Source organism: Dermacentor albipictus, unplaced genomic scaffold (assembly GCF_038994185.2).
Source record: "Dermacentor albipictus isolate Rhodes 1998 colony unplaced genomic scaffold, USDA_Dalb.pri_finalv2 scaffold_83, whole genome shotgun sequence".
Taxonomy (NCBI): Eukaryota; Metazoa; Arthropoda; class Arachnida; order Ixodida; family Ixodidae; genus Dermacentor; species Dermacentor albipictus.
In genome coordinates this window covers 292,092-320,012 of record NW_027225637.1, presented here as the reverse complement: position 1 = coordinate 320,012, position 27,921 = coordinate 292,092, and the positions used below count along the sequence as shown (strand labels likewise).

The window sequence follows — 27,921 nt, the reverse complement described above, 5'->3', positions numbered from 1 at the left end:
GTACGCACCTGAATTACCAAGGACAGGTTGGGTTTTGGTCAGTTGTCGCAGAATAACTAGCACGATCTTCCTGTGTCTGTCATGTAGTATACTGTGAAACAAAATAAATTTTTCTTGTTTGCAGTTGTCAAAGTGGAGAAAGGATCATAGTTTTTGTCATTATTGTGGCAAACATGCCAAATTTGCAAACTTTGTCCAAACACGAGTTGTGCAAAAATAACATGTCAGGGCTTTATAAGTGCGTCTGAAAACGTGATAAAATGGGTGGAAGCGCGAAGCAAGATTGTGGCAGTGCGTCATATGGTTTTATATGAATAGAAAGTAAAACAGAGCAAATGTCGATTTCCATTGGAGGCTTTGTTGTGCAATGGCTACCCTGTTGACAGTAAACTTGAAGATACTGCAATTGAATTTTCTTGTGAGCACCGCGCACCAGTTCTCCTGATGACAGCAGATTCAATTCATTGCAAAGGCATTTGAATTGCTCACTAGTGCCTCATTTATCAGAGGGAAAAGGCTTCACTCTTCGCATCAGCACAGGTGGATAACACGTTGTAACAAGGGTGCTGAGATGGAATAACTATCCACTGACACAAACAGGTGGTATAAAAGAGGTCCCGTCGGCCAGTGCAGGCTGTAAACATGGAAAAAAAGAACCTGAAGCTGCTATCGACGGGAGAGGACTAAAACCATCTCAAGATGCGTGCAGGTCATCTGAAGCGATTGCTGGCGTGCAACTCAGGAGCCCAGTGCATGCTGCTCATTGCCTGAGGGCAGTGTTGCGCATGCCTAGTTCCGCTTAGTCATCACCAATGATGTGCTCTGGGATGTTGTGACCAAAACCTGTCCCAGGACAAGAATCCTTACAGCTCCCGTGCCGTATTCAGCTCGCTCAATGAATGAGCATATTGAAAAAACAAGGTATGTATTATAGTTGACTGCATTAAAGAATTTTGTTTGAATTTTATTCACATCGAACTCAGAGGTCAACTTACATTCTGGATTGATCTATATTCCTGGTCATACACTCCTACACCTATCTATACATAGCTAAGAGACTCACTGGGTGTAAGGTTATCATAAAGCAATGTAAGGGCTGCAACAACACCAGCTCAACACGGCTCTGCATTAAGCTCTGCAATCTAAGGTGCTTCAGTGTGCTAGCATTATTTTCGCATTTTGCCTCAACCAGTATGCAGACAAGAATAAAAAACCTGTTAATTTGTCATCAGCAGCAGAACGTTGCACACGCTTGAGCAAGTTGTGCCCAAGCTAGGCAGGCTTGGCCATTTACCACACACACACAAGCAAGCAAACGCAAGAGAAGTGCCGGTCACTGCCCACCTGAGGTGGAGCTTAACTGTTCCACAGCCTCCGTAGTCTGCACGCTCCTAGACTCACTCCCTGGTTTGAACGAGCACCCAACAGACTTGTCAGCCAGAGGCAAGCTGCACTGCATGCCAACCTCGACCTGACCACCGATCTTTGAAGGGGCATGGCATGCCATTTTGGCAGTGATGGTTTCAGCTAGGCTCATCGCATTTGTGAGGCCTGCAGAAAATAAGTGAGGCGATAGCAGTACTGTTACAGCATCAAGAACAAGAGGTAAAATACAATAGAATAAATACAGGAGCATAGCCAAGGAACAGAAAATAACCCTTCCAGTTCAGTATTCCTACAGGGCTACAAAGGACAATCCACACTGAATACTCGAATGCAGGGCAACCTTTTCTTTGTGGAAGGCTTATGACAGCAGAACCTATTTGAGACACTTTTTCATCTCATGCATTATAAAGCTATTCGTGTAGTCCAAGTAATGAAAAGTTATTGCACCATCCTAAGGTCATTGACATCAGCATATTTAATGTCAACTGTAGGATCTCCTGTCACACCATGCCTTGTGCCAGATGATATTGACACATGACCTCGTTTATTTTTTACGGGTGAGCGCTTTTACCATCTACAAAGTGTTATCGCTCAGCGCAGGACGCATCTACATGTATCGGAAGTTTTTAAATGTTATCGATGCTTCTATCCGCTGTCTGTTGTCGCCAAACCTTGCATAAGCTGAGTGCATGTATGCACGACACAAATGGTGTAGAACTTTGTGGAAGGTACGCAGGTCCCAGTGGCTACTATGGAACATTTGACGACTGATCGATAAAAGCCGACGTGCTTGACCCACTGTTCAGATTTTCACCGATCACGGACTGTGTTTGGCACTATCGCTGTTCTCTGAGTATAACATGTTTTTTGAGGGCACAAGTTGACCCAATAAAACGCTAGTTTTCTCACGTTTAGTATTGCTGCTTTACTCACCGTCACTACTACGTGACAATACCATGCCGTGCTTGCAAATTTTCTATTTCATCACTCTACCTGTCTGCTGTCCAGGATTGCACGTCAGTTCATTTTCATTTTCATTTTATTACCTTAAAGACCCCTTGCGGGGTATTACATAAGGGGTGGGTGGTACAAAAATACAGGAGGTCGCCCACTATCTTATTTTGAAGACAGAATATTCGTTACTTCATCCACGAAGGCAGATGAGGTGGTGATGGCAGCGACGTGGTGGGGAAGGCCGTTCCAGTCTTTAGCTGTACGATGAAAAAATGATGACGAGCAGGTGACAGTGCGCGCGCTAGGGCGAGCAACATTTAGTGGGTGGCCTGTGCGCAGCGATATGCGTGAAGGTGGTACAATGTAAGGTGCATGGCGAAGCGAGCTGGTGAAGAATTTATGGAATAATGATAAGCTCGCGATACGGCGACGGTGCGCTAATGTGTCCAAACCAGATTCTACTTTTAATGGTGATACGCTGATATCATATGAGTATGTCGAGTGAATGTATCTTACGGCACGGTTCTGTATGGATTCTAATGCGTTGCTGAGGTAAATCTGGTGAGGATGCCATATGGGTGATGCGTATTCGAGTTTTGGCCTAACCAGTGTTTTATATGCTAGTAGTTTTACTTGTTGAGGAGCGTTGCGGAGATTGCGTTTCAGAAATCCCAAGGTTTTGTTAGCAGATGATATTATGTTAGTTATATGCGAGCACCAGTTTAAATCATGCGTGATCGTAATGCCTAGGTACTTAATAGAGTTAACAGTGTCGATTGGAGTGTCATTAATTGTGTAGATGAAGTCATGCCGATTACGGCTGCGGGAAATTGACATAGATTTACATTTATTATTGTTTACTACCATTAACCATTGATCACACCAGGCTGTAATGTTGTTCAGGTCATATTGAAGATAAATGCAGTCATTACTATTAGTAATAGTTCGATAGACAACACAATCATCAGCAAACATACGAATATGAGAGGAAACATGCAATGGAAGGTCGTTAATGTGTATTAGGAACAGGAGGGGACCTAAGACTGAACCTTGGGGTACGCCTGATGTTACAGGAAGAAATTCTGAGGTAGTATTTTTAACACTGACGGACTGTGATCGGTTACTAAGAAATTCTTTTATCCATGCTAGGACATTGGGGTGGAAGTTCAAGCGAGAAAGTTTTAATAATAAGCGTTGATGAGCTACTTTATCAAACGCCTTTGCAAAGTCAAGAAAAATTATATCGGTCACAGTGTTAGTATCGAGATTTGAGTGTAGGTCATGAAGAAATGTAGCTAATTGAGTGTCACATGACAGCCCTTTACGGAAGCCATGTTGCGACGGATGAAAAAAGTTATTACTGTCTAGGAAATTCATTACGTATGAGTATATGACGTGTTCCATTATTTTGCAAGGTATACTAGTTATGGATATTGGACGATAATTTAAAGGTGAATTACGGTTACCTGATTTGTAGACTGGAACGACCTTGCTCTTTTTCCACTCGTTAGGAAGCGTGCCTGATGATAGTGATTGGGAATACAGCAGGGTTAAATACATGGCAGAGATGCGCTTCGTGTTTTTTAAAAGCTTTGACGTGATATCGTCAACACCAGCTGATGAAGATAATTTAAGATTATCAATTAGTGAGGATATTCCATCTGGCGAAAAAATAATATCCGGCATTGGAGCCATGGCAGCAACAGTGAAAACAGGAAGAGGCACGTGTAGTTCGGTGGTGAACACAGATGAAAATGCATTGTTAAACAGTTTCGCACAGTCGATATCAGGTAAGATTTCACCATCTTTCGAAATTCTGACACCAGAGAATGACTGGGGATTGATAACCTGCCAAAATTTTTTAGGGTTACTGCTGAGTATGCGGGGTAGGTCTGAATGAAAAAATGAGTGCTTCTGTTGCCGGATAGCTATCAGGTAGGCGCGTTCAGATACATAGTATTTTTCCCAGGAGCTAGGGCTTGGCCTCAGTTTAGCGAAGCAAAACTGACGTTTCTTTTTGTTTTCCAGTTTCTTTAGTGCGTTAGTGAACCATTGTTTATTGCGATTAGAGCGAAGTAAGGTGGTTGGTATAAACTGCGCAACGAGGTTAGTCATCTTATTTTGGAAGAGTAACCAGTTTTCTTGCATTGAGCGATTTTCAAAACCTAATTCAAATGATTGATAGAATGCAATGAGTTCGCTGTTTATGGTGGTATAATTCCCTTTTTCATACATGCGGATTGTTTTCTGATCTGAACGACGTACTGTAGGTGAAAATGAGAAAACAGCATGGATTACTTTGTGATCACTTATTTCGCTTAGGTAGCTAATGGAGGACATGCTTTCAGGATGAGTGGTTAGTATGAGGTCTAGTATGTTAGCCGAGACATGAGTTGCACACGTTGGCTCAGTTATCATCTGGGAGAGGTTAAAATTAAGGCAGATATCTAAGAATTCTCTAGTTCCTGTCGTGCTAGTAACTGTGCTAGAATAATTTGACCATTCGATATGTGGGTAATTGAAATCCCCAAAGAGCAAGATGCGCGCGTTCGGGAATTTTTCTGTTAATTGGTTCAAGGTGTTATTGAGTTGGCGGGGGAAGTCAGGATTAGCATTGGGGGGACGATAACAGACGCCAAGAAGTAGTAGCTGCGGATTAGCGCGAATGATAAGCCACACAACTTCTAGGTCAGTGGCCACATTAACTTTGGAGCACATTAGATGTTTTTTTACTGCGATAAGAACGCCACCACCCCGAGTACCCTGCCTATCTTTACGAAAAACATCAAAATTCGGTAGTTCACTCAGAACTTCACCGTCAGTTATATCATTGGTAAGCCATGTTTCAGTTAGTATGAGTAAGTCACTGCCAGACGAAGATACTAGATCGGATACTTGTTGCCTTTTCGGAAGAAAGCTTCTTATGTTAGTAAAAATAACGGAGATTGAAAAAGGTTCTCGGGGGACAGGCAGAGCACGTCGGGACGAATGCTGGTGACTACGCGATAGCTATAGTTCTTTTACGATTTGGGAAGCTGGATCAAAAATGTAGCGTTTCGAACCTATGAATAATGCTTTAAAGCGGAGAGAAAAAGGAACTGATTGGTTTCGTGCAAAAGCGAGAAGATGTTTTCGCGCGTTCTCTACTGGCTTAGAAAAATCCTCACCCATGCTGTATGAAGTGTTTTTAAGCTTGCGGCCATTCGACAAGATGGATTCTTTTGTTTTAAAGCAGGAAAGTTTAGCAATGATGGGCCGGTTACGACCGGGAATGTATCGACCAAGGCGATGCGCTCGCTCGATTTCCCTTGGCTCTAAAGAAACATTTAACTGGTCAGAACACAGCCAAATAACCAGTTCTTCTGACTGAGCAAATGATTCAGATTTGTTAGTATCCGTTATACCATAAAAAATCAAGTTATTGCGCCGAGAGCGATTATCGGCATCATCAAGGCGAGCTTCAAGGTTACAAACCCGATGAACCGTCTCAGCGGTGTCAGTTTGCACGGTTCCGAGCTGCTGCCTCAAGGGCTCAATTTGCTGGCAGTTTGCTTCAACGCTTGTTAAGCGTTTACTGAGTTCGACCAGGGCGTCATTAGTTGCCAGTAACTTCTGTTTAAGATCCTGGACTTCCGAGAGAGAAGTTGAGATTGCCCAGAAGACAGCTTCTTTAGCTCCTCTAAGACTGCCACCGTATGGGGTCCAGGATTCAGCTCAATATCGCCTGATTGCAGCAACAGGAAACGGGCAACAGCAAAGCACTCACACGCCATAGAAAACAAACACTGGGGGCTCGGCAGCTGTACCAAGAGGTAATTGTTCGTCCTTTTAGCAAATAAACTGCGTGGTGAACCAACCTGCATGGCGAAGAGCAGCAGGTTAGTGGACATGCTAGAGGCACAGCCGCTGAGCCCATGAAACGAGTCGCACAGATGCGGAGGACTTATAGCTGCTGTGATGGTGGCTGTCGATGACGATGGTGCTTGATTGGCTTGACCGAGGTCCAGGAACAGCGAGGGCGATACCGATTGTATGGTTCCGTTGATAGTAGATGCTCGAAGATGCGTTGTAATCGCCAGCGGGTCATCGTGTGAGTAGGGCCATGATGCGCACGCAACTGGCATGCACGAACGAACGGGGACGGCCGGAACACGAAGAAGCGTCAGGATGATTGTCTCGGTAAACACCTGCATGGCGAAGAGCAGCGGGTTAGTGGACATGCTAGAGGCACAGCCGCTGAGCCCACGAAACGAGTCGCACAGATGCGGAGGATTTATAGCTGCCGTGATGGTGGCTGTCGATGACGATGGTGCTTGATTGGCTTGACCGAGGTCCAGGAACAGCGAGGGCGATACCGATTGTATGGTTCCGTTGATAGTAGATGCTCGAAGATGCGTCGTAATCGCCAGCGGGTCATCGTGTGAGTAGGGCCATGATGCACACGCAACTGGCATGCACGAAGGAACGGGGACGGCCGGAACACGAAGAAGCGTCAGGATGATTGTCTCGGTAAACACCTGCATGGCGAAGAGCAGCGGGTTAGTGGACATGCTAGAGGCACAGCCGCTGAGCCCACAGTTCGATTGATAACAATTCAGTAACCCTGATAGGCCACCGGTTACCCGCCCTACACATTACATTGCTGGTGCACAGTTCATTTTCAATGCAAAAGCATTCTTTAGGACTTTACCCACTTAGCGGTAGATCTGTACGTATGTATGTATGACTGCACATAACCTCTTTCCTGCCAACTTGTGTTTGTGTGTAGTCTATGATCAAATGGGTAGAGCATTTGGTCGCTGTGCTGTTAATGGGAACTGGGTTCAAAACTAACTGCCGGCCCAACTTCGGTCGCTCAGCATGTAACAATGGGCATGTGCTGCTATTCAACAAACTTCTTTGATGCCAGGTTGGGTCACTGGGTATGTGGTACTTATTATGTGCCACTGTTCAATGAGCAGCCTCTCCCAGTGATCTCCAATCACCCCTGTCTTGTCATCTACTTTTACCCTGACTGTGTCTAGGGTGCTGGCCTGCTCCCTCCCAACTAATTTGGTCTTTCTCTCTTCAAATTGAGAACAATCCTAGACCTCTCCAACCTATGATCACTACTATTTACCCGACCTCACACTTCTACAACTTGCACTATGCTAGGGTCGGCACAATGTATGAAATCTATTTCATTTCTTGTGTCCCCATTACGACTTTTCCAGGCCCACTTCCTGTCATTCCGCTTCCAGAAGAAGGTATTCATAACTCAGGGACAATTTATTTCCATGAAGTCTGCCGCATCTTTCATCTTCTAATTCTAGAGTTCATGACATAGTTGCCAGTCACCTGTTCCCCCACCCAATTTTCCCCCACTTTCACATTAAAGGGCCCTTCGAGGTCTGGCCATTTTGAGCTGACAAGCACAGCGCATACAATGCGGACTCATAATCAAGGATGCTAAAATTACATCACTACACACCACAGAAACAGCTAAAATTTCGAACTAAACACCGTTCGCTCTTTTCCTCACGGGCCTGCGCTCCAAGATGAGGGGATGACTTATATCAACAAAAGCGCCTAGGTACATGTGTATGCTGTGATGTTGCTCATAGTGACATGCGACACTTTAAGAATTATTCAAGGCAACATGTGTTATTTGTGTAATCTGCTGTCTCAAGAGACGAATTAAAGTTTAGAGAAATAATATAACATGCAGACGGAGTCTGCATGTTATATGCATGCTGCTTGAGCAGACATGATGCTCAAGCAGCTGTCTCCCCAAGCATCCCTGCTCGTGACTCTTCGACAATGACGACCACGATTCATCAAAAGTCTCCACACCACTGTCCAATGACTACATCCCGCAGGCATCCAGCTCGGCGCTGTTCATCGACTCGTCCACTTCAACCTTTGCTGCAGAACATGATCAAAGCACCTTGCTTCAGCCGTTTAAAGTATTGCACTTCATCGATATGCCAACTGAGGGAAAGGGGAAAGTAGGGAAAGGAGGAGGCAAAGGCAGAGAAGAGGTATTTCAGCAGTCAGCAGGCTTTGTTTCCATTACTCACAAATTATGCTTCAGGGATGCACGACAAGATCGCGATAATCATTACCTTGCAGAAATTTCGACTATAACTTGAGAACTTTTCCTGACAGGCGGTTTCCTTTCAAGCAGTTTGGCGGCAGCATTCCTGTCAGCCACTCCTTGACCAAATTTTTAAAAGGCAGCCTGATAAACTTCCTGGAACTTAGAAGCAGCAGCAGCTCTTTGCGGTGGTCAGTGTCGGTGTTTCCACAGCTCATCACTGGTAGGCTCATGGGCTCTTGCACAATCCTCTGTGGGTAAAGTTCAAGGGCTTCGCGACGGGCCTCTAATGAGGAAGCACACAATCCACGAATCTCTGAAGACCTATGAGCAGATTCAGCAGTTCCCCGAGATCGATAAAACAGGCCACCACAGTCTCGATGAGCGATGGGCCTGTGTTTAGGAGTGCTGCTTTTTGCTCGCCGTAGGAAGCCTATACGGCCTGCACAGGGAATGTGCTCACTCGCCGCACGCACAGTGTATTTGTCAATCATGGCCACGCTGGCGATCTGAGGGGTGGAGACAAATGGTCGCGCTGAAAGGCAGTTCAGGACCTCATGAAAGGTGCTTGTCGCACCATGCAATTCCTGTTGAATAAGAAGATGCTACGATGAGAATGTGGCCAAGCTCTTAACATTGCTTTCAGTTGAAGCTGCCACGATTCTGGTCTTCAGCATCTTTGCACTCTGCACTCTGCACTTTGCACATGCTGCACTCTTTACGTCCAGCATGTCATTGTACCCGGCAATGCGGCTCAGAAAGCCAAACATTGGCTCGATCGGGTCACTGGACATTTTCCGAGTCAGGATGAACTGGAAACTTTTTTCGCTGTAAGTAGATGATGGATGCAGGCAACTATTGATTTTGTTGGAAAAATCAGTGAGATAAATTTTCTTGCTTAAAAGGACACTAAAGGTTGCCAGAAACTCAAGTTAATGTGGTAGAGCAATGTTCTAGAACGTCTAAGGCGTCAATTTAATCGCGAACAGAGCTTTAGTAACCGAGAAATTGAGGTAAATGCATGACACGATTTGAGACCCCCCAGCGACGATCCGGTACTAGCCCGATGACGAAAGGACTCCTCATAATTTGTGTTACTAATACTCAACTACTCGTATTAAAAATATCATTTCATTCGATTATAAGACGGCAAAAAATGCGGCTTGTCTACGTCTGTTCGATTCTAAGAAAAAGTAACATTTTGACATTGCCCTTCAGTAATATGGGTGTTCGAAAGGTTTCGTTTTCGCTCGACTCTGCATGCTCGACTCTGCGCCGCACACGCTTTGGAGTTTCAGTACTTTCGTTATCGCGTCGTGCTGTGAGGGTTCTGCTGGCTCGCAAAACTTTCATTTGGAACAAGCAGCGAGAATGCCACGTCCATGTGATGTCGTGGGAAGCCCTCGTTGCTTTCCCGCTCCGGAGAGCCGGTGTCGAGGCCACCGTCGTAGTACTCAACAACGCCGGCAGTGCGAGCCCTCAGCAGCAGGTCGCGCTCGTCGGTGCTCAAATCGCTGAAGTTGAGCCCACCATCGCGAGCCAATCTGTCGGTGTCAGGGTCCATTGCGACGAGCGTCGAAGTTTGCGTCATAGAATGAAGTACCAGCTTAGGGGCGTATTGCGCTGGAGTTTGAGGTATAGTAGCGGCGCCTGGTGGCGGTGCGGGAAACGACATCTGGGTCATGCCAGCTTGGCTGTGGCGAAGCACGTTTCTAGGACGAGTTTTGCGTCGATTCGCACTTTTTTATGCCCTGTTGCGAGTGCAAAAAGGCTCACAGACCACGCCAACCACGCTGCGAGCTCGCAGCAGCCTATAGTTTAACGAAAACGGACTCTCCGTGTGCCGTGAGACGTAATTCGTTTCTCCTTCCGCTAGCCACCATACTCCCGCTTTCGCTGTGCTGTCGGCTCTGTCTTGGCTCTGTTTCTGGCCGCGCGTTTGCGTTTTGCGCAGAAAAGCCGTAGCGCCGTCTGCGGATGCCGTTCTACTCACCGATGGCACAACGTCACTAAGAGAACATGATGTCAGTACTCCTCGATCGGAGGGCGGGCGATTTGAACTGCGCTAGAGGTACGCGGACGCTTCAGAACGCATTTTCTCGTAAAATAAGTCTCTCCTTGGCACGAAACAAGCGTTTCGAGGCTTCTGTGATGGTATTTCAACAGTCCCCGTTGACTTAATAGTAACCTTTAGTGTCCCTTTAAAGGGCCCCTGAAACGGTTCGGACAAATTTTGTAGACGCGTGGGGTACAGCTTAAGTAGAACATTCGCCCCACAATTTAAGTGAAGCGTTATGTATTAATGAAGCTACAAGCTATTAGAAGTTACCCTCCTCTCCAGCCATGCTTTTCGTCCTCAACTCGTTCGCCGAGCAAGCGGGGCTAAGCTCCGCCTTCACTGCTCTTGCGTCACGATGCGACGTCACATCGTCCACTTCCGGTTGTTTTGAGCCCGCCCCTGCCCGCGCGAAACCTCTCTGCTAGCCGCTTGGCTGTCGACCCCAAGCGAGAGCTATCAAAGCAGCGTGCATTGCGAGCATTCTTTCGTAGCGCCGAATGTGTCTGGTATTCTGTTAACCACAGGCAAGCTGGTCATTTCGGCAAATGACTGGAGGCATAAACTCAAGCTGATGAAGGAACTTTGGCGTAGACGTACGTGAGCGGCCTGATCGGTCTGCACAGTCCAGACACTTGTTGGCGCAGCGCTTAACCAGCCAAACAAAGCGCTAATATTGCTCTAACCAAGTGTAAAATATTTTAACCATTTATAAAAACAATGTGTTGATGATTACACTCCTGCGAAAAATACGCACCAGGAGCAAAAAAGAATATGCTTCATTGCCGCTACTGTGTATGGTTGAGCTCTATGCCACCAGGTGGCTTCACCGTGCAGACCATTCACATTTGCCCTTCTGCTCATCTCGGCTCATCCCGTTACGGCTTACGTTTGCCATAATACGGGACTCGTGAAACGCTATTGCGTTAGTAATCTTCCGGTGTAAAGTGACGGCCACAAACGCGCAAATCCTGGCGCCGATCGGATAGTGGCAGTCCGATGCGCAGCAGCCAGTTCGCTCGTAAGCTGCCTTGCAGAGGGACACGATGTCGCAGCTTGGCATATTGCCAGTCGCTACGTTTGCAGTCCACAAGGCAACAAAGTCGAATCATAGTGCTCACGAAAAGACTGAGACCAACTCTGACCGCGGAGCTCTCGTCAAAATGGAGTATGTTGTAACACAAGCAGACGACACTTGCTGTGTGCCGGAAGTGCGTAAGTGTACTGAAAAATTGTTCTTGTGCATTCTCTTTATGCTACTTTCTTTTTATAAAAAGAAATTAACTAACATTCCAACTATTACGAAGATCATTTGTTTACCATAAAGTTGGAAAAATTATCATGCGCCCTCGTCAGCCAATCGGATAGCTCGCCCCACTGACGTCATATGGGTGATTTCGGTCATATGGGTAGGGGCAGCTTAAAATTCCGCCGAGCAGTGCACTGCGATCGGCAGCGATGTGCATTTTTAAAACCTTATAATAAATTACACGCTTTACGCAGAGCACTTAGATGTGTCAATTAATGACCAGAAGGACCTACTCTAACGACTCAGTATGTCTGTAGAAAATCGTCAAAAGCGTTTCAAGGTCCCTTTAAAGGGCCCCTCACCAGGTCTGGCCATGTTGAGCTGACAAGCGCAGAGCATACAGTATGTGATAACAATCGTGCCTGCAAAGTATTTCATTGCCATGTGCCGCGGAAAGATCCGAAATTTAAACCGAACGCTGTTTTTCCTTCTCGCAGCCGCCACGCTCCAAGCCGGAGGATGATATACTCCCGTCCCTGCACCTACGTAGTCGTGTCTGCAGTGTGACGTTGCTCGTGGCGACGCGTGACTTTGAGAATTATTGGAGGCACCATCTGTTATTTGTGTGATCTGTTGCTTGAATTGACGAATTGAAGTTTAGAGAAAAAAATAAAACACACAAACGGAATGTCTACGTGTTTTTGTTTTACTTCGCACCGAACCAAGAGAGAGCTACTTCTGCTTCGTCTGCTTCTTCCCACGGTCGTGCGGTCACGTGCCAGGTACCGAAACTGTGCCATGTTCTACTGTGTTCCAGCGCGTGATCATGCCCTGCAATCCGCTTGTTCTGCCTCAGTATTAGCATAGCAGTGAATTATGCCACTAGTACGGTTTCCCTGCACACAGCGTGGAAAATTTGTGCGCTTCACGAACAAGAGAACAGCTCGCGCGCGTTGTTGTAACGGAAGTGCATAGCAGTGAAAAAAAAAGTGAGAAAAATGTATGCGTCACGCGATCCTCGAGGTCCGGTATGGGAGAATGCCGGGAAGGAATTTTGCTTGTGGAGGCTAGACAGGGCGAGTAGAGAGACTGTCTTGCTTTGCAGTAGAGCCCGCCTGCAGAAATCATGGGTTTGTGGCACTGAAATATTTATATATCGGCTATTAATGAGCCGATTTGAAAATTTTCTGTGGCAGAATGCTCCCTAGAGGAAACGTAACAACTTCCAGCATATAACAAAAGTTTGCTGTGGGGCCTGGTGAGAGTCCCTTTAAGGTGCCAACCGTAAGCTGCAGCACAAGCTAGGCACGGAGAACAATCACGCCCCCAACAACCTATTCCAGCAGCGCATCAGACATTGCAGTTACAGCGACATCATCCCGCATTGTTCTCTATGAATAAAGAGTGCTAAGGTGATGCTAAAGGTTTGGAGAGGCTGCGAGCTAAAAAGGACGGACATGCGAGAGCAGACGTCTCAACAGCAGCTGCCCTTTTCAATAGTTGGCACTGGTCCGCATTACTGAACCAAAGCCATGCTTCATTTTATTGTGTCCACAACTAAAAATTGCCGACAAAAAAAAAGAAAAGGAAAAAAAAAAACATCGGGTTCTGGTTCCTTCACACTGCAGCGCTTTGATGACTTGCGGCCATGCACTACTGCACGACAGCGTAAAGCGCTGAACTACTTGCAAATCTACTGGCATTTTACTGCTGGCGGAACTACTAGCATTCACGCGTCCCTTAGTCCCAACCGTCAGTAGCAGAAAGGCCGAATGCCACACTTGAAATTCTTTAAGCACGACAAGCACCTGCGCGAAAACAAGGGTGCGGAGACGAAGTTTGACATCACTCTGGGTACTCTCATCCTGAGCGCGCGATAACAGCGCCATGGTGCGGCCCTGCAGCTGCTCCAGCCGCCTAAGCCGTGATCCATTTCAATCTGTGGTCAACTGTACAAGCTGCCCTTCACTTTGATGCCAAGTTGGGTCATTGTCCATGTGCCAGTATTGAAACTCTTTGACACCACTACCAACACTACCCCTACCACTGCCGTATATAACAACTGTGCACCAATCATAAGATTGCTAATGACATAAAGGTCAACAATCATTTAAAAAAATGGATGCACCACCAATTTGCTTCTTCTTAACCCCCATTAGGGCCTACTTTTCTTTTTCAAAGTGCGACCCCCCAGCGTTGAGTTCTTATTTATAGCAGGTTTAACATCGTCAGACTGACCTATATTGCAAAAAAGTTGACACATTTTTTTCAGAGTGACTATAAGGTGCCAATTATTATTTTTCGTAGAAAAACATGCATTGTTCATTTTTCAATACAGATACAGATGGGTTGCATAACTACTTAGAAGAATAAAATAGTAGATACACCGAAATAGATACGTTCCAATTCGGCACTCACCTACGCCTTGTTCAGTTGCTTCGCAGCCGCACTCGGTACGTGCTGCTCTTTACTAAACCACTTTGACGCCAAATTGGGCCCAGGTGTGAGCACTTTTTATATTACTTATCATACAAATCATACAATCAATAATCGTGCATCAATCATCAGACTGCTAATGACATTGAAGTCGCCAATCATCTCTAAATAATCAATGCACCCCCAATTTTCTTCATCTTAAACCATCGAGAGTATTTTTCCCCCAAATGTGAACCCTCAGTGTTGAATATTTTTACTGTAGATTTAAAATCTTGAGACTAACAAATTTTGCAGAAAAGTTATCTCAACTTTTTCAGAGCGACAATAAAGTGACCAAACATACTTTCTGCAGGTAAACATGCATTTTTTATTCATGAATACAGATGGGCTTGCATTACCACTTATCAGATTTTTTTTTTTTTAATACAGAGAGGCTAGAAAGCAACACAGAGGCTAGAAACAGTGACGTGCTCCCAGGGCTCGGTTATGTTAGCAGCTTCCACCATGATGCTATCACTACCATTGGGGTTTTGCTCCAGTGCATAAAGCCAGCCTTTTTGAAACAGCAGTTCATGGTGAAAAAGGGTCCCTTACACTTTTTCCATTAATAGGCACGGCCACTGGATACAACCTTCATGATGACAAAACTCCCAGTTTTCAGAGTCATAAATATTGTTACGAACAAATAGTTACGATAAAGAAGAGGCCAGCACTGTGAAGGTGACGACAATAATTAGAGGCTACTAGTATGGGCTGTTGTCTTTTGGCAAAGTGCAGTGTACTCATTTTGTAAATAAACTTGTATGTCGCTTCTTGTCTTTGACTTCCCAAGTAACATATTTGGTGGAGGTAGACATGCCCTGTCCTCGTCATGGGGCTCGCAGTGGATGGTACATCGAGCCTTCCGTCAAGGCTCCCGGAGATGACAGCTCGACTCAACCGGCTCTGACACATCACATCACCGGCTCTGACACGAGCCACATCGCACGCTCCACTCCACGTGATCCTGGCGTATTCATGAAGGAAGATAGGGAAGACGTCGATGACTGGATCAGCCTGTACCAACGCGTCAGTACCAATAACCAGTGTGACTCAACCGTCATGCTTGCCTACATATTATTTTACCTCAGTGGGTTGCACAGCTCAAGTATGGCTTAGGACACACGCAGACGAGCGCACCAGTTGAGATACACTTAAACAAAAGCTGCTGCAGAACTTGTTTGGCAACCCTTACGGTCACCATCTTGCTGCTGTTGTGCCTGACAATCGATCAGAACAAAGGATGATTCACCTGCAGACATGCGGCAATCACAGGTGCTGATCCCACCTCATTGTTCACTCAAGGAAGCTGAATCAGCATCACGAGTCTTACGGACAGGTAGTCACGTTTCAGATCTTTGGCTTTCGAGCACCCAGAAATGACAGCTCGCTTAGAGCTAACAATGGCACCCTCACCTGACCATCACGAAGAGGTCACTGATTGATGAGAGGGTCATTGTCTAGAACTACCGATAAAGGCATCAATGGCCGGTTCAGTTTGCCATGTGGAAGCCGCCTTGTATTGTGCAACGTTGGGAGCAGGATGCGGTGAATGGTAAGGCGTTTGTGATTGTCCTGTGAAATCCCTTGACGAGAGAAAGAGGGAAATAAACGGCATAAAAAAAAGTGGACTGGGATGGATGCGAGAAGGAAGAAGCTCTGACATACACACTCCAGCATGAAGTACGCTCTTAAAGTTAAGAACCGTGTGTATAAAACTCAACCATGTACTTCTGAATATAAAACCTTTTCTTGTTCTCGTAACTGTCGCTCGGAACCCTTCTTTTTGCCGGCACCTGGCACGGCACCATACATGGAACCGACTTCACAATACAGGCCGGCAGCTTATGAGATCGATTCGCATTGGCTACATTGGTGTGGTGAGTGCTACGTGTTTGCTTCTCTTTTCCCAAGACTCATAGTGCAGGTAATCCATAAGAGTGTTTGGTGTTGTTAGTTAAATAATTACATACATCAAGAATATAGTGTCTCGTGGGCCGATTGCTAGTGGGGAAGGAACACAGGGTGCTTTGTGAGCATGGAGAAGTTGCATATCCAAGAACTCCTTGAAAGTCATGAGCAGATGAACATTTCGGTTGGCCTTGCGAAAGGCAAAAGGTAGCAATTAGAGCTTCTGCAGAATGAGGAGAGGAGTTGGGAGGAGGCTGGTGAGGCAAGGAAAATTGCTTTGTAAAAAAGAGAGCACGAAGAACAAGAAATTCTGCAGTCTCCTGATAGTGACAAGGATGGACTAGCTATTCCCTGATGTTTGCTCTTCATGTCACCAGAACTCTTGCTAGTACAAGTAAGCAGATGCTAGGAGGGTACGTTTGTGTTTTCTAGTGGGGATCATTTTACTAATTCACCTTCCTTAAGTAGCAAACTTCAGTTTTAAGGAAGGGTGAATTTTGAAGGCTAAGTAATTCGCCATGGAGAAATTCAAAGCATAGGACCTCCTTTTAATTTGCAAAGAGATGGGCATTCTCGCCAGCTCCGCAACACAAGAAGCAGTCTCGACGTCACGAACGCAGAAAATGCGACGGTCCAGGAAGCTGAAGAGGCTTGGGAAACCATTGTTGAAAGAAAGCAAATGGCAGAGGAGTGCAAGAGGTGCAAGTGTGAAGCAGGAGAGAGGCGAGAGGTGCAAATGTGAAGAAGAAGAGGCGTGCGATGCGTCAGCATGAAGAGGCCGAAAGGCACAAGAGTGAAGCAGAGAGGTGCGAGCATGAAGAGGCAAAAAGATGCAAACTTGAAGCAGAAACACACCAGAGGCATGAGCAGGAGGCAGCACAATGGCATGTTCTTGGTATGGAAGAGCTTGAGCAGAAAAGTCAGATACTTAGATGGCAAATAGCGCAATTCCTGCTCCATACTTTCAGGGCAGAAGAGGCTATAGTTCATATCCTCGCCGGTTTTGAAAGAGTGTGTGTCGTATTTTCCTTTTGTGGTCTGTCTCAGGTGTTTGTGCTGTAAGTTTAAGTTCAGAATTATGTACCAACTAGGCCCAAATGAAGTTTTACTGAGAAAGAGGGTGTCAGCCGGGACTTGTGGACCAAGATATCACCAGCACTAATCCTGTTCAGTATTGCTGTTTCATGAACTGCTTGTCTGAAGACAAAGTGTGAGACTACAATAGGGCTATGGATTTCTTTAGACCCTTCTGTCTAGCATTTCAAACCGACTTCGAAGGGCAAAAAGAGAGAGCAGCAGAACTCGCCAAGCATTACCGCCCACTCCGAAGTTTTCGAAGTAAGCCGTGACAATCAGAAACAAACGACAAAGCAGGATATGGTTCCCGGAAGCCAAAGGGTAACAAGTATTTCCGTAGGAATTTTAAACCGGAGACTTCAAATCCCCCCAGCACACATCAGGAGAAAGAGGGTGACACACCTAAAGTAGCAGAAGCAACGAAGATGCTCCCGCTGATGGTGCACACACATTGGAGGCGCGGAATATCATTGTGTATTACAACTGCGGAGGAAAAAACCACACAGCCAGAAGCTGTGATAAGCGGGTGGTATTTGTCATAATTCAGGACTCTGATAAGAGCATGCAGCCATATATGGGACAGCTTTCACTGAACGGCCAGGTGTGTACGGAGGCGGCAATTTCGACCAGCCTGCCAGAGCAAGTAACCTACTGATCGTCGAATAGGCCAGAGCAGGCACTGACGGAATGAGGAGAACCCTTCTCCAATATGGGAGCTTTCAGGGCAAAAACATGGGAGGAGACTCAGAGACTGATGGGCGCATTCCCTATTGCGCAGCAGTCAGAGGACCATGAAATGATTCTTGAGGCAGCTGAGCACAGTGATGAGTCAATCATGCTGGTAGCTGGAAGCGAGGGGAAGGCAGTAGACAGCGGCGGTTTTTTCTGCGCAAGAAACGGAGGGTCCATTAGTCCAAGTGTGTACGTAGGTGGCAAGCTCGGCCAGCCTGCCAGGAAAAGTTGCCTATGGCTGTTTGCATACGTCAGAGCAGATGGTGAAGCAAAGGGATAGGCCCAAGATGAGAAAGGCAGATGGGGTAAGGAGCATGGAACCAAACATGTGAAGCGACAAGGCCACACAGGCAAATGCACGAAGGTCAGGATCCAGCCGGATACTCTGAAAAAGGCAAAGGACGATAAATCCCCAGCTTAGGCGTTTCCAGAGATCGACGTGACACACTTTGCAATAAGGAGAGCTTCATGAAGATTCAGACGTAGTAACAGTCACCTAACAGCACTGCAGCCGTCTCTTCATAAGCAGAGGGACAAAGGCAAGCATCCTGTAGGCTGCTACAAGAGCCGGTCACTCACGGGGGCAAAGAAAGGCAAATGCCTAGCACCTACGGGAACAGTGTGTGTGTGGGTCTGTAAATGTAATCTTCTCTCAGTACTTGGAGGCTGCTGTCCTAAAGTTGTAGCTACGAGGTGCGTCAGGCAAATTAGAGGCTTTTGCCTGCTTCAAGACTGAAACTTGCAAAAGCCGTGAAATGCACGACCCTCTCCAGCTCGTCTGAAATCTGAAATCAGGCAGACAGGTTTGCAAATTGTTTTGTTCTTTTGATTCATGTTGTAATTAGCTTAGTTGAACGATGAATGCTTAAGAAGCATAAGGAATGCCACAAAATTTTGTTAGGTGGTTAGCATTTTCGGCTCACATTAGATCTCCAATTACAAACATAAAGTTTATGTCACAACACACGTAGCATTGCCAGCCAAACGGGGTTAGTGTTGCACACAGTTTGGAACATCCTTTCTGCCTGTGGTAGACAGGATGACCCACATTCGCTGCCAAAGCTTGCGAGTGGTGGCACAGGCTAACACTCCAGAGGTTAGTTCTTGTAGTAACACATGAATGCCCAAGTATATGGATGGGGAAACAGCGTCGCGGTAGCTGAATGGATTAGAGCATTGCACGTGTAATGCAAAGACGTGGGATTGTTCCCCACCTGCGGCAAGTTGTTTTTTCATCCACTTTCATTGCTTTAATTTATCATTTCTTTAATTCAACTAGTAAATAAAAGTTTTTTTTCCCACATGTTTCCTTGGTGTCTCTGTTTGTTGGCTTCTCAAGGTATGATTAACAAAGACTGGGCCCATCGCTTAACCCCCTTTCTTCTCATTCTTACATAATGAGGGTCTTGAATCCGACAACACTGATGCCTTCAGGTAGCATGTGCAGGTTTATTGACCAGGTGCCTGCACCCTGAAAAATCATGTACTTACGCTGCCTGCGGCAGAAAAGATGTTTGACAACCGCCGACAAGGCTTGAGAGTGGGGGGTGCTGGCTAACACTCCCAAGGTTAATTCTCGTAGTAAAACATAAATACCGAAGAAAGTGGATGGGGAAACCATGCCGCAGTAGCTCAATTGGTTAGAGCATCGCACGCATAAAGCAAAGACGTGGGATCGTTCCCCACCTGTGGCAAGTTGTTTTTTCATCTACTTTCATTGCCATTATTTTTCTTTATTTCAATTAATAAGTAAAGGAATTTACCCAATGTTTTCCTTGGTTTCCCTGTTTGTTGGCTTCTCATGATATGATTAATAAGAACTAGGCCCCTCAGTTAACCCCCTTTCTTCTCATTCATACAGTTTGGAAGCTCACACACAAGTTGCGCAAGTGGATAAAATATGGTTTTGCAAGAGTTCATACAAGTCATAACGTGCAGGAGTGTTTTTAGGCACGTTTTGTAGATTGCGCAAAAAAACTTCAATTTCTTCAACAATACTAAATTTTGAACGTTTTAGGAGCTTTTGTCAAACACAGGACATTGTTGGTCTGTTCTGCTCACGGTATGGCAGACTTTGTTTAGTTAGTTTGATTACTTCCTTGAAAAATCAGATAATTAAACACTCAAGAAAGGAAAGCGTCAGTGAAGATAAAAGGCCTCAGTGTAATTGCTTGTAACTTGCTTTCGATAGTTTGCATGATTTGTTGGAAGTTCTTTTTTTACAGGTCAGAATTGGTGATTTATTCTAATCACGCTGCATCGTATTATCCAAAGGTACGTCACATAAATATGGCCACCTGTTCGGGTAGGGCGTAGCCTTACAGTACCACAATTTAAAAGTGAACTAAAAGAAAGGCAAAATAAATCAGGCCTTCTGAGCCAATTTTTAAGTGATAAGGCTTGTAGATGGTTTTCACTTTTGTTTATTTCGCAATTTGGCATCATGTCATGATCATGTAGCTATCTTGTGCTAAGTGTTACAGATATCAATCAATCAAAGTCAGTTCTCCCTTCGTCTTCCTGATCTGTGGAAGCTCTAATTCATGATTACTTAGCTTCATTACATAAACTCCGTTTGTGCCTATTTGCACGGAGACATAGTTGAAAGTTTCCTCGTGCTTGTCCAGGTTAATGTGAAACGTGTGTTTCATGGTTTCCCTTCAGCTAGGGGGTTGTCAGATTATTTTTACTTGTACAGGCTGGCAATGAGTGGCCTCCATGTGGCGCTTGCGGCATTGTGCAGGGTTGGCAAAGGTCGTTCCATGGAGCTTGTCATATTGCATCAATACAGTCAAGTCGGAGCCCACCTATTAGGATGCCTTTGGCCAGAAGATCTTAATTCTTGGAACCTGCATCCCAATGGCTTTGAGAAATGCAAGCATCAAGCCAGCCGAGCTGCATCGAACAACTCAACGTCCCGATGCGCCGTCTGGTGGCAGGGGTGTTGTGCCTGACAATCCCTCAGAAAAAAGATGCTTCACCGGCAGACATGTGGCTATCATGGGCGCTGATCACGTCTCATCGTTCACTCAAGGAAGCTCAATCAGCGTTGCCTGAGTAGTAGAACAGGCAGTCAGGCTCGAGATCTCCAGCTTTTCAAGCACCCAGAAATGACAGCTCATTTCAAGATAACAATGTCACCCTCTCCTGAGCGTCACAAAGAGACCACTGATTAATGACGGCGTCATTTTCGAGAACTTACAGGGAAAGGCGCGATCCTTCTGCACCTACCTAAGTCCATACCTATGCCAGCAGCCCCCGGAATCAGTGCAGTACTGGCACAACGCCAGCACAGCAACGACCATATTACCACTTATGCCAGCAGACACCTTACAACCTTCAAGTATGACCATTCCATCATTGAGCTCGAGTATCTGGCACTAGTTTGGGCAGTTGCAAAGCTATGCCTATAATTATATGGCCAACCCTTTTCAGTCATCACACACCAGAACGGACATTGCTGGTTGTGCTCACAGAAAGACCCTACAGGTCTACTTCCTCACTGGGCGTGGCGCTGACAAGGACATTCATATTCTGTCATTTACAAATCTGGCTGTCTCCACAAGAACACTGATTGCCTGTCTCGTTACCCAGTCAACGAGCCTGACGACACTGTCTGTAACACCGCCAATGGCATTTTCTCTGTCTGCCTTCCCTAACAACGCCGTTGAGCAGTACTGAGACCTATCACTTCGAGCAATCATTGAGCATCTGCACTCTTGACCTAACAATGCCTCTCTTCGCCGATATGTCCTCCAGGTTGGCATTCTCTAACGAGGGAACTTCTACCATGGCGGGTCTGATTATATCTTCTTGTCGTGCCCAAACTTCTACAACGCACTCTGCTCTTTGAGTTCTATGATGAATCTACTGCAGGACACCTTGGGGTATCTCTCAGGCACAACCCCACCCGCCACCGTTTATTCTGGTCTGGTGACGCTGAGCTCATCCGATAACATGTTGCTGCCTGTGATTTCTGCCAGCACCAGAAAGAGCCTCAGGCGCTACATGCTGATCACCGTCCCTGCAGAACAATTCTTCCATGCTAGATTAGAGCTCCTCAGCCCTTTTACCACGCCATCCACTAGAAACAAATGGGTAGCCGTTGCAAATGATTACGCCACCTACTAAGGGTGGCGGCAATCACACGGGCTCTCCTGACGAGTTGGGCCACTGACGTTGCACTTTTTCTTCTATGACATTACCTTGCTCCACGGCGCCCCATGACAGATTTTTACTGATAGTGGTCACAACTTTTTGTAAAAAATTATCACCGACATCTTGCGTTCCTGCTCCACACAACACAAGCTGACCACCTCACATCATCCTCAAACCAACAGACCGACAAAGCGGTTGAACCGTACTCTCACAGATATGCTGTCCATGTACGTTTTGAAGAACTGCTATGCTTGGGACGTTGCCCTTCCTTACATTACATTTGCCTATAATTCTTCTCGGCAAGACGCTGCCACAATTTTTCTATTTATTGTAGGGTCGCAAACCAACCTTGCCCCTGGATACTGCATTTCTCTCTGAACCTCCTCGACAGGCGAGTATGGGCAGTGCCATCGCCTTGGCCTACCAAGCTTGCCAACTTGCCCGTGGTCGACTGACGGCATCGCAAGCCACTCAGCAGCAACTCTACAATGCCTGCCACTGTAACAGACAATTTTTCCTTGGTGTGCACATGTTCCTGCGGTAACCCTCCCGTCATGCTCGACTTTCAGAGAAGCTCCTTTCCTGATAGACAAGGTCCTGCCGCATGCTCCACCAGGTGACACCAGTGATCTACGAAATTGCTGTCGTCAGCTCAATGTCACCCTCTACTAGATCATCCAGTGATGTGGTGCATGTCAGTAGGCTCAAGGCCTACTACAGTGCTTCCGAGCCAGGCCTTTAGTTGCACCGGGTTGGCACTTTTACCGACAAGGGTAGTGCTATGGACCAGTAGTTACGATGCAGAAGAGGCCAGCGGTGTGAAGACGATGATTAAAGGCTAGCTCGGGCTGTTGCCTTTGGTGAAGTGCAGCGTATTCATTTGGTAAATATACGTGCGTATAGCTTCTCGTCTGCATTTTCCCGTGTAACAATATCATTGAATGCAAGCTCATACTTCTTCGAGTCTTCCAAATTTGCAGCTTCGTGTCAAGCAACACGGTGTTGCACTCTGTCAGCACCACGGAGTAAGACATTTCGGAGGTGAAACTCCTGTCAGCGCGAGCGAGCGCGGGCGACCAGATAAGGTCACAATTGTTGCATGCGCCAACGGGACCGTATGCAGTGGCGGCGCCATGCGGCACGTCGTAGAAGCCACAGCGAAAAAAAAAAGAATGCAGCGCGCGTGCATGCGGCTTTGGTGTGCTCTTTGGCCACTTCTTCCGTGCCAGGCGTGCGCAGCTGAACAGGAGCAGCACGCTCGGCTGGTTGCCCTGGCAATCGAAACGGTGGTAATTTCTATCCAGGCCGCCAGCACGAAAATGGTTCCGCGGGCTTGTGACGTTTTCTGGTCGCCGCAAACAGCGGAGTCTCCACTCCTAAATGTTTCTTGCTCCGTGGTCTGCACTATCATTTACAAATTGGCTGTCTGCTGCTTTGCGCTGCTTCTACGGCAAATGTTCCACATTGTTTCCGCGCTTACCTACAGAGAGAAATGGCAGAACGGGGGGTGCCATGGCGCCACTTCACCTTTCACTTATAGCCCTTTTTCTTTCATTCTCTCCGGATCCATATGAAGTACCATTATGAGTGGTGCAGATGCAATGCAGCTGGCGCTTCTTGCGCCAAGCTGCGATGCCCTCCGTGGCTTTGCGAGATGCACTGCGCGGAAATGGTGGCACATTCGAAGTCTCATAGGTAACCTTTACACCCTGCCTTAACACTGTTCGTTTAAAGGGAACTTAGCAATGGAAATGTCAAGCACAGTATGAAAACACCATCCAGAAGACATAACTGATGGTTGTGTCTAACATGCTATGATAACATGTCGTTATATATGGATTCTTAAAGGTAATCTTTCCTTGCATGTTCGTTCGAATTTTTTACTGCTGCTACTGAATTACAAGCCGCTTCAGGCGGTGGATGAAAGTGTGCATGTACATGGCAGGAGTGAGGTAGAGAGGAAAGGTGCTGCAAGAGGCTCGTTTCATTTTTTTCCATCCTGCTGCATTTGCCAAAGACCCTCAGGGTAATCACCAGATAAGCCTCTTGAGAGCTGTAGTTATCCGTGAGCCCCCCCCCCCCCCCCCCCCAAATCATTGCAGAAACTGCAGCGCTTTTTACTCTTCTATTAACGTGCTAGTCTCGAGGGGAGATAATACAGAATGCAGAGGATGGGTAGAACCTACGCAGTTGTGAAATGAGTGAACAGCCTTGCCCCTCCCAGTTTCTATACAGAGTGGGGAGAGGGAAAGGGTGACATAAGAAAAAAAAAAAGACAGCACATGCTCGCAAACTAAAGGTGATACATTAAATTTCTGCTATATCTGAAATATAGACAACACGCAATTTGCCAAGTGGACAACTGGCGTGGGGTGCATACACGCCAAGCTTCATTACATCACCGTAGGGTCTAGGCGACAAAACAGAAGAAGCAGCATGTGAAATCGACCCTTCTGTGCTAGCAGCGGTAGCTTTGCGGCTATAGTCAAGGTCGCAGGTTCAATCCTGACTGCAGCAGCCGCATTTCGACCAGAGTGAAATGCAAAAACGCTTCTGCATTAAGATATAAGTGCACATTAAACAGACCCTGAAAGAATTTTGACAATTTCGTAGAAATGTACCGAGTTGTTAGAGTTGGCACTTGTGATAATTAGGTGACAAAAAGTGGGTAATTTATTATGAGGTTTTAAAAGCGTAATATCACGCTCAGTATAATCTACAACACGCGACGCTTCGCCATGCGCTTTGGTGTTGTAGCTCATTCTGAGCGTGATTGTACATCACTACCAATCACCGCACGCCACTCCTCCGAGTTTTCAACCTCCCCTGGCCAAGCGACTTGAGGTGACCACATGACGCCAGTAGGGCGAGCTATCCGATTCGCTGCTCAGGGCGCATTATCGATACTTTTCCCAACTTTACGGTGAACAAATGTGGTTTGTAATAGTTGAAATGTAAGTTAATCTGTTTCTACAAAAAAGAATGTACTAGAAAGAGAATGCACAAGGATAATTTACCGCTACACTCAAGCACTTCCGGCATACAATAAGTGTTGTCTGCTTGTGTTCCAACATGCCCCATTATGACATGAGCTGCGCAGTCGTTATTGGTCTCGATCTGTGTTTCCGCGAGCAATACAGATTGCCCTTGGACTGTGGTCTGCAAACCTAGCGATTGGCAACATGTCAAGCTGCAATATCATGTTCCTCGGCAAGGCAAACATGTGAGCAAAGTGGCTGCAGCGCTCGTCGGTATCCAATCGGCACCAGGATTTGCGCATTTACGGCCGTCACGCCACACTGAAGGATTACCATATACCACAACAGTGTCTCGCATGTGCGACATTTCAAGTAAACCCAAGCACAAGCGGACTTTGCCTGGGTGTTTTATGGGATGAGTGGAAGCGGAAATGTGAACGCCCTACAGGTGCAGCCACTTGGTGGCAGAGTGCTCAACCACAGAACTAATATAGCAGTAACCAAGTGCATTGTATTTTCCTGCCGGTGTAAATTTTTGATAGGAACTTAGCCATGAACATGTCTTTCTAAATGTTTCAAATTGTTTAGGCTTGGTTACAACTATATTAGCTCTTCGTTTCGCTGGTTAACCTCTGCACCACCAGTTGCTTGGACCACGTAGACCGATCAGGCCGCTCACATGCGTCTAGGCTAAAACTCCTTCATTACAGCAACAGTAGTATGGGGAGGGGCTTTAGTTTAGGCCTCCACCCACCCGTCAAAGCATCCAGCTCACCTGTGGTTACTGGAATATCGGACACACTTGGTGCTGCTACAGAATGCTCACAACGTACACTGCTTCGCACACTGGCTCCAAGACAACCACAAGTAGACAACACAACGTCCCATCATGAGGCAAAGCCAGTGGAGGTGGAACTTAATCCCGATCACTCGGCAAATGAGTTTAGGAGAAAATGCATGGCTATGGAGGAGGGCAACTTGTAATTGTCTGTAGCTCTCTTAATATGAGATGCTTCACACAAATTGTGGTACGAATGTTTACTGTACCCTACGCGTCTACAAAACTTTTTTGAACCATTTAAAAAAATTTAAACTGTGTTTTTACAAGCCAACACCTAGATCTGATTACAAGGCACACTGCAGTGGGCAACTTCGAAAATATAGAACACCTGGGGTTCTTTAACATGCAATTGTTTCGGCCAACTGACATTTCCCATGTACAAGACCTGATCTATACTAACACTTTCGCCATTACTCGCAGGCATCGCTTGTGGCGCAGCAACTGCATTGTACAGATAGACACAGTCTTATGACAATGAGTCAGACATTGAGGATGCAACTGCCAAGTGATAGCGCACCTGCCACAAAAGACCTTGAAAAGTAACAATATTCCCACAAGGAAATTACTCGCAGCTGCGGACGTATAGTCACAGTTTGCAACACAATTATCTCTGTATGATTTACTGTCTCGGGGCAGCTGGGCACAAATTTTCTGGATTCTTCTATTGTTTCTTTTGTGATGACATCAAGCACGAAGGGCACCACAGTATCATAAGAGTTCTGGCCTAGACAAGTTTATATACGCATTTAATGCATTTTGGGAATTTCTAACAGGTAACTGGCCGGCCTTACTGGCCTAGATCTGAAAATGCCTTGCCACCTGTATAGCACAACAGTGATATGGTGTCACGCATCACTCAAACGACATTTAATTCAATCTTCCTTTACAAGAGCAGCTCAAGTAAGAGAAGCATCAGCATGCCTTGAGCAAGAGAATATACATACCAGATTCTAGACTGAGCAACCAGCAGCAATCAGCGCTTGCAGCTAATTGTTGTCACCGGTGCAGAGTTAGGCTAGACCTTGACGGGCCCAGCTAACATCAGAAGAAGCTGTAACGACAGCAGTAGCACAGTAAAACAAATTAGACAAATGACGGTACAACCATCCTGGGATATGTGCCTTGAGCACTTCACCGCGTAACTGTTGCAAAGTGAAAAAATGTGCTCCTCGCGCAACAAGAAAAAATGTTCTTTTAGCTGTAAACTCTCGAATGCGTAGCGTTCGTCCGGGTAGCGCGGTATAGATGTCCTAAAAACAGCAGACAAAATTAAAGCAGACAGACTACCCGTGTCACATACCGTATTTGTGTTACTACAATGTCGACCTCGGATGCAAAGTTATGCGCATGACATATTGTTACAAGGTGGGAGACGTCTATTTAGAAGGCTCGGCACTAAAGGACTGGATGGAGCGAGGCCGCTACAGCAAACACAAAATCCTGTTCACCCGCTCCTTTTCTTCTTTGTTTGTACAAGCGTGCCGCTACAATATAAACAAAGAAAGCAACGGACGTAGGTATAATGAGCTGATTCGTGCACTCATCCATGTTTACCTTTGGAAGTGGTCGTAAGCGACAGCAGCAGGGAAGTTTGTTTACCTGCCCGCTCACCACGTGCGTAAGCCCATGGAGTCTCTTACAAAAATTGCTAGAGGGAACTCTGGCGCTAGTGTCTACGGGAGCTGCAATGGGAGTGGTTGTACCCACGACCTACTGGAACTCCAGACCTGCACAGACATCCCACTTCTATGGGAGCAGCTTGCGCCCACTTTCGTTCAACCGACGGCCGTAGGTGGCGCTTTTATAACCTGTACCTGGCTCAATGCTTGGATTTTGTGGCGGATGGACGTGCGTTTCGGGGCTCCGTGGCGACGACGAAATCATAAGTTTTTGTGCATGCTTTGAGCTTGCTTCTGTTTTTATTAGCTGTTTTTTTGTATTTAAATAGTAATTGGGCGTGCGGACGCTCCTGTGTCGAGGCTTTAGCGACTTCGTTCGTGGCTAGGTGGTCTTTTTTTTCTTCTTGTT

General features: G+C 46.2%; 1 long non-coding RNA gene across 6 annotated transcripts; it reads right to left on the bottom strand.

The window, feature by feature from the left end:
- Positions 1-20: 20 nt before the first annotated feature.
- Positions 21-27,647, bottom strand: LOC139053228 (uncharacterized). 6 transcript variants are annotated; one of them, XR_011510325.1, is made up of 7 exons: positions 27,448-27,647; positions 26,838-26,944; positions 23,602-23,733; positions 6,601-6,857; positions 6,198-6,527; positions 1,345-1,551; positions 21-91 (listed from the first exon to the last, which is right to left on the bottom strand). It is a non-coding gene; the product is annotated as an uncharacterized lncRNA (long non-coding RNA). The 6 variants fall into 6 exon arrangements; XR_011510323.1 differs by having other exon boundaries at positions 6,198-6,857; XR_011510328.1 differs by lacking the exon at positions 27,448-27,647 and adding an exon at positions 27,194-27,334 and having other exon boundaries at positions 6,198-6,857.
- Positions 27,648-27,921: the final 274 nt, after the last annotated feature.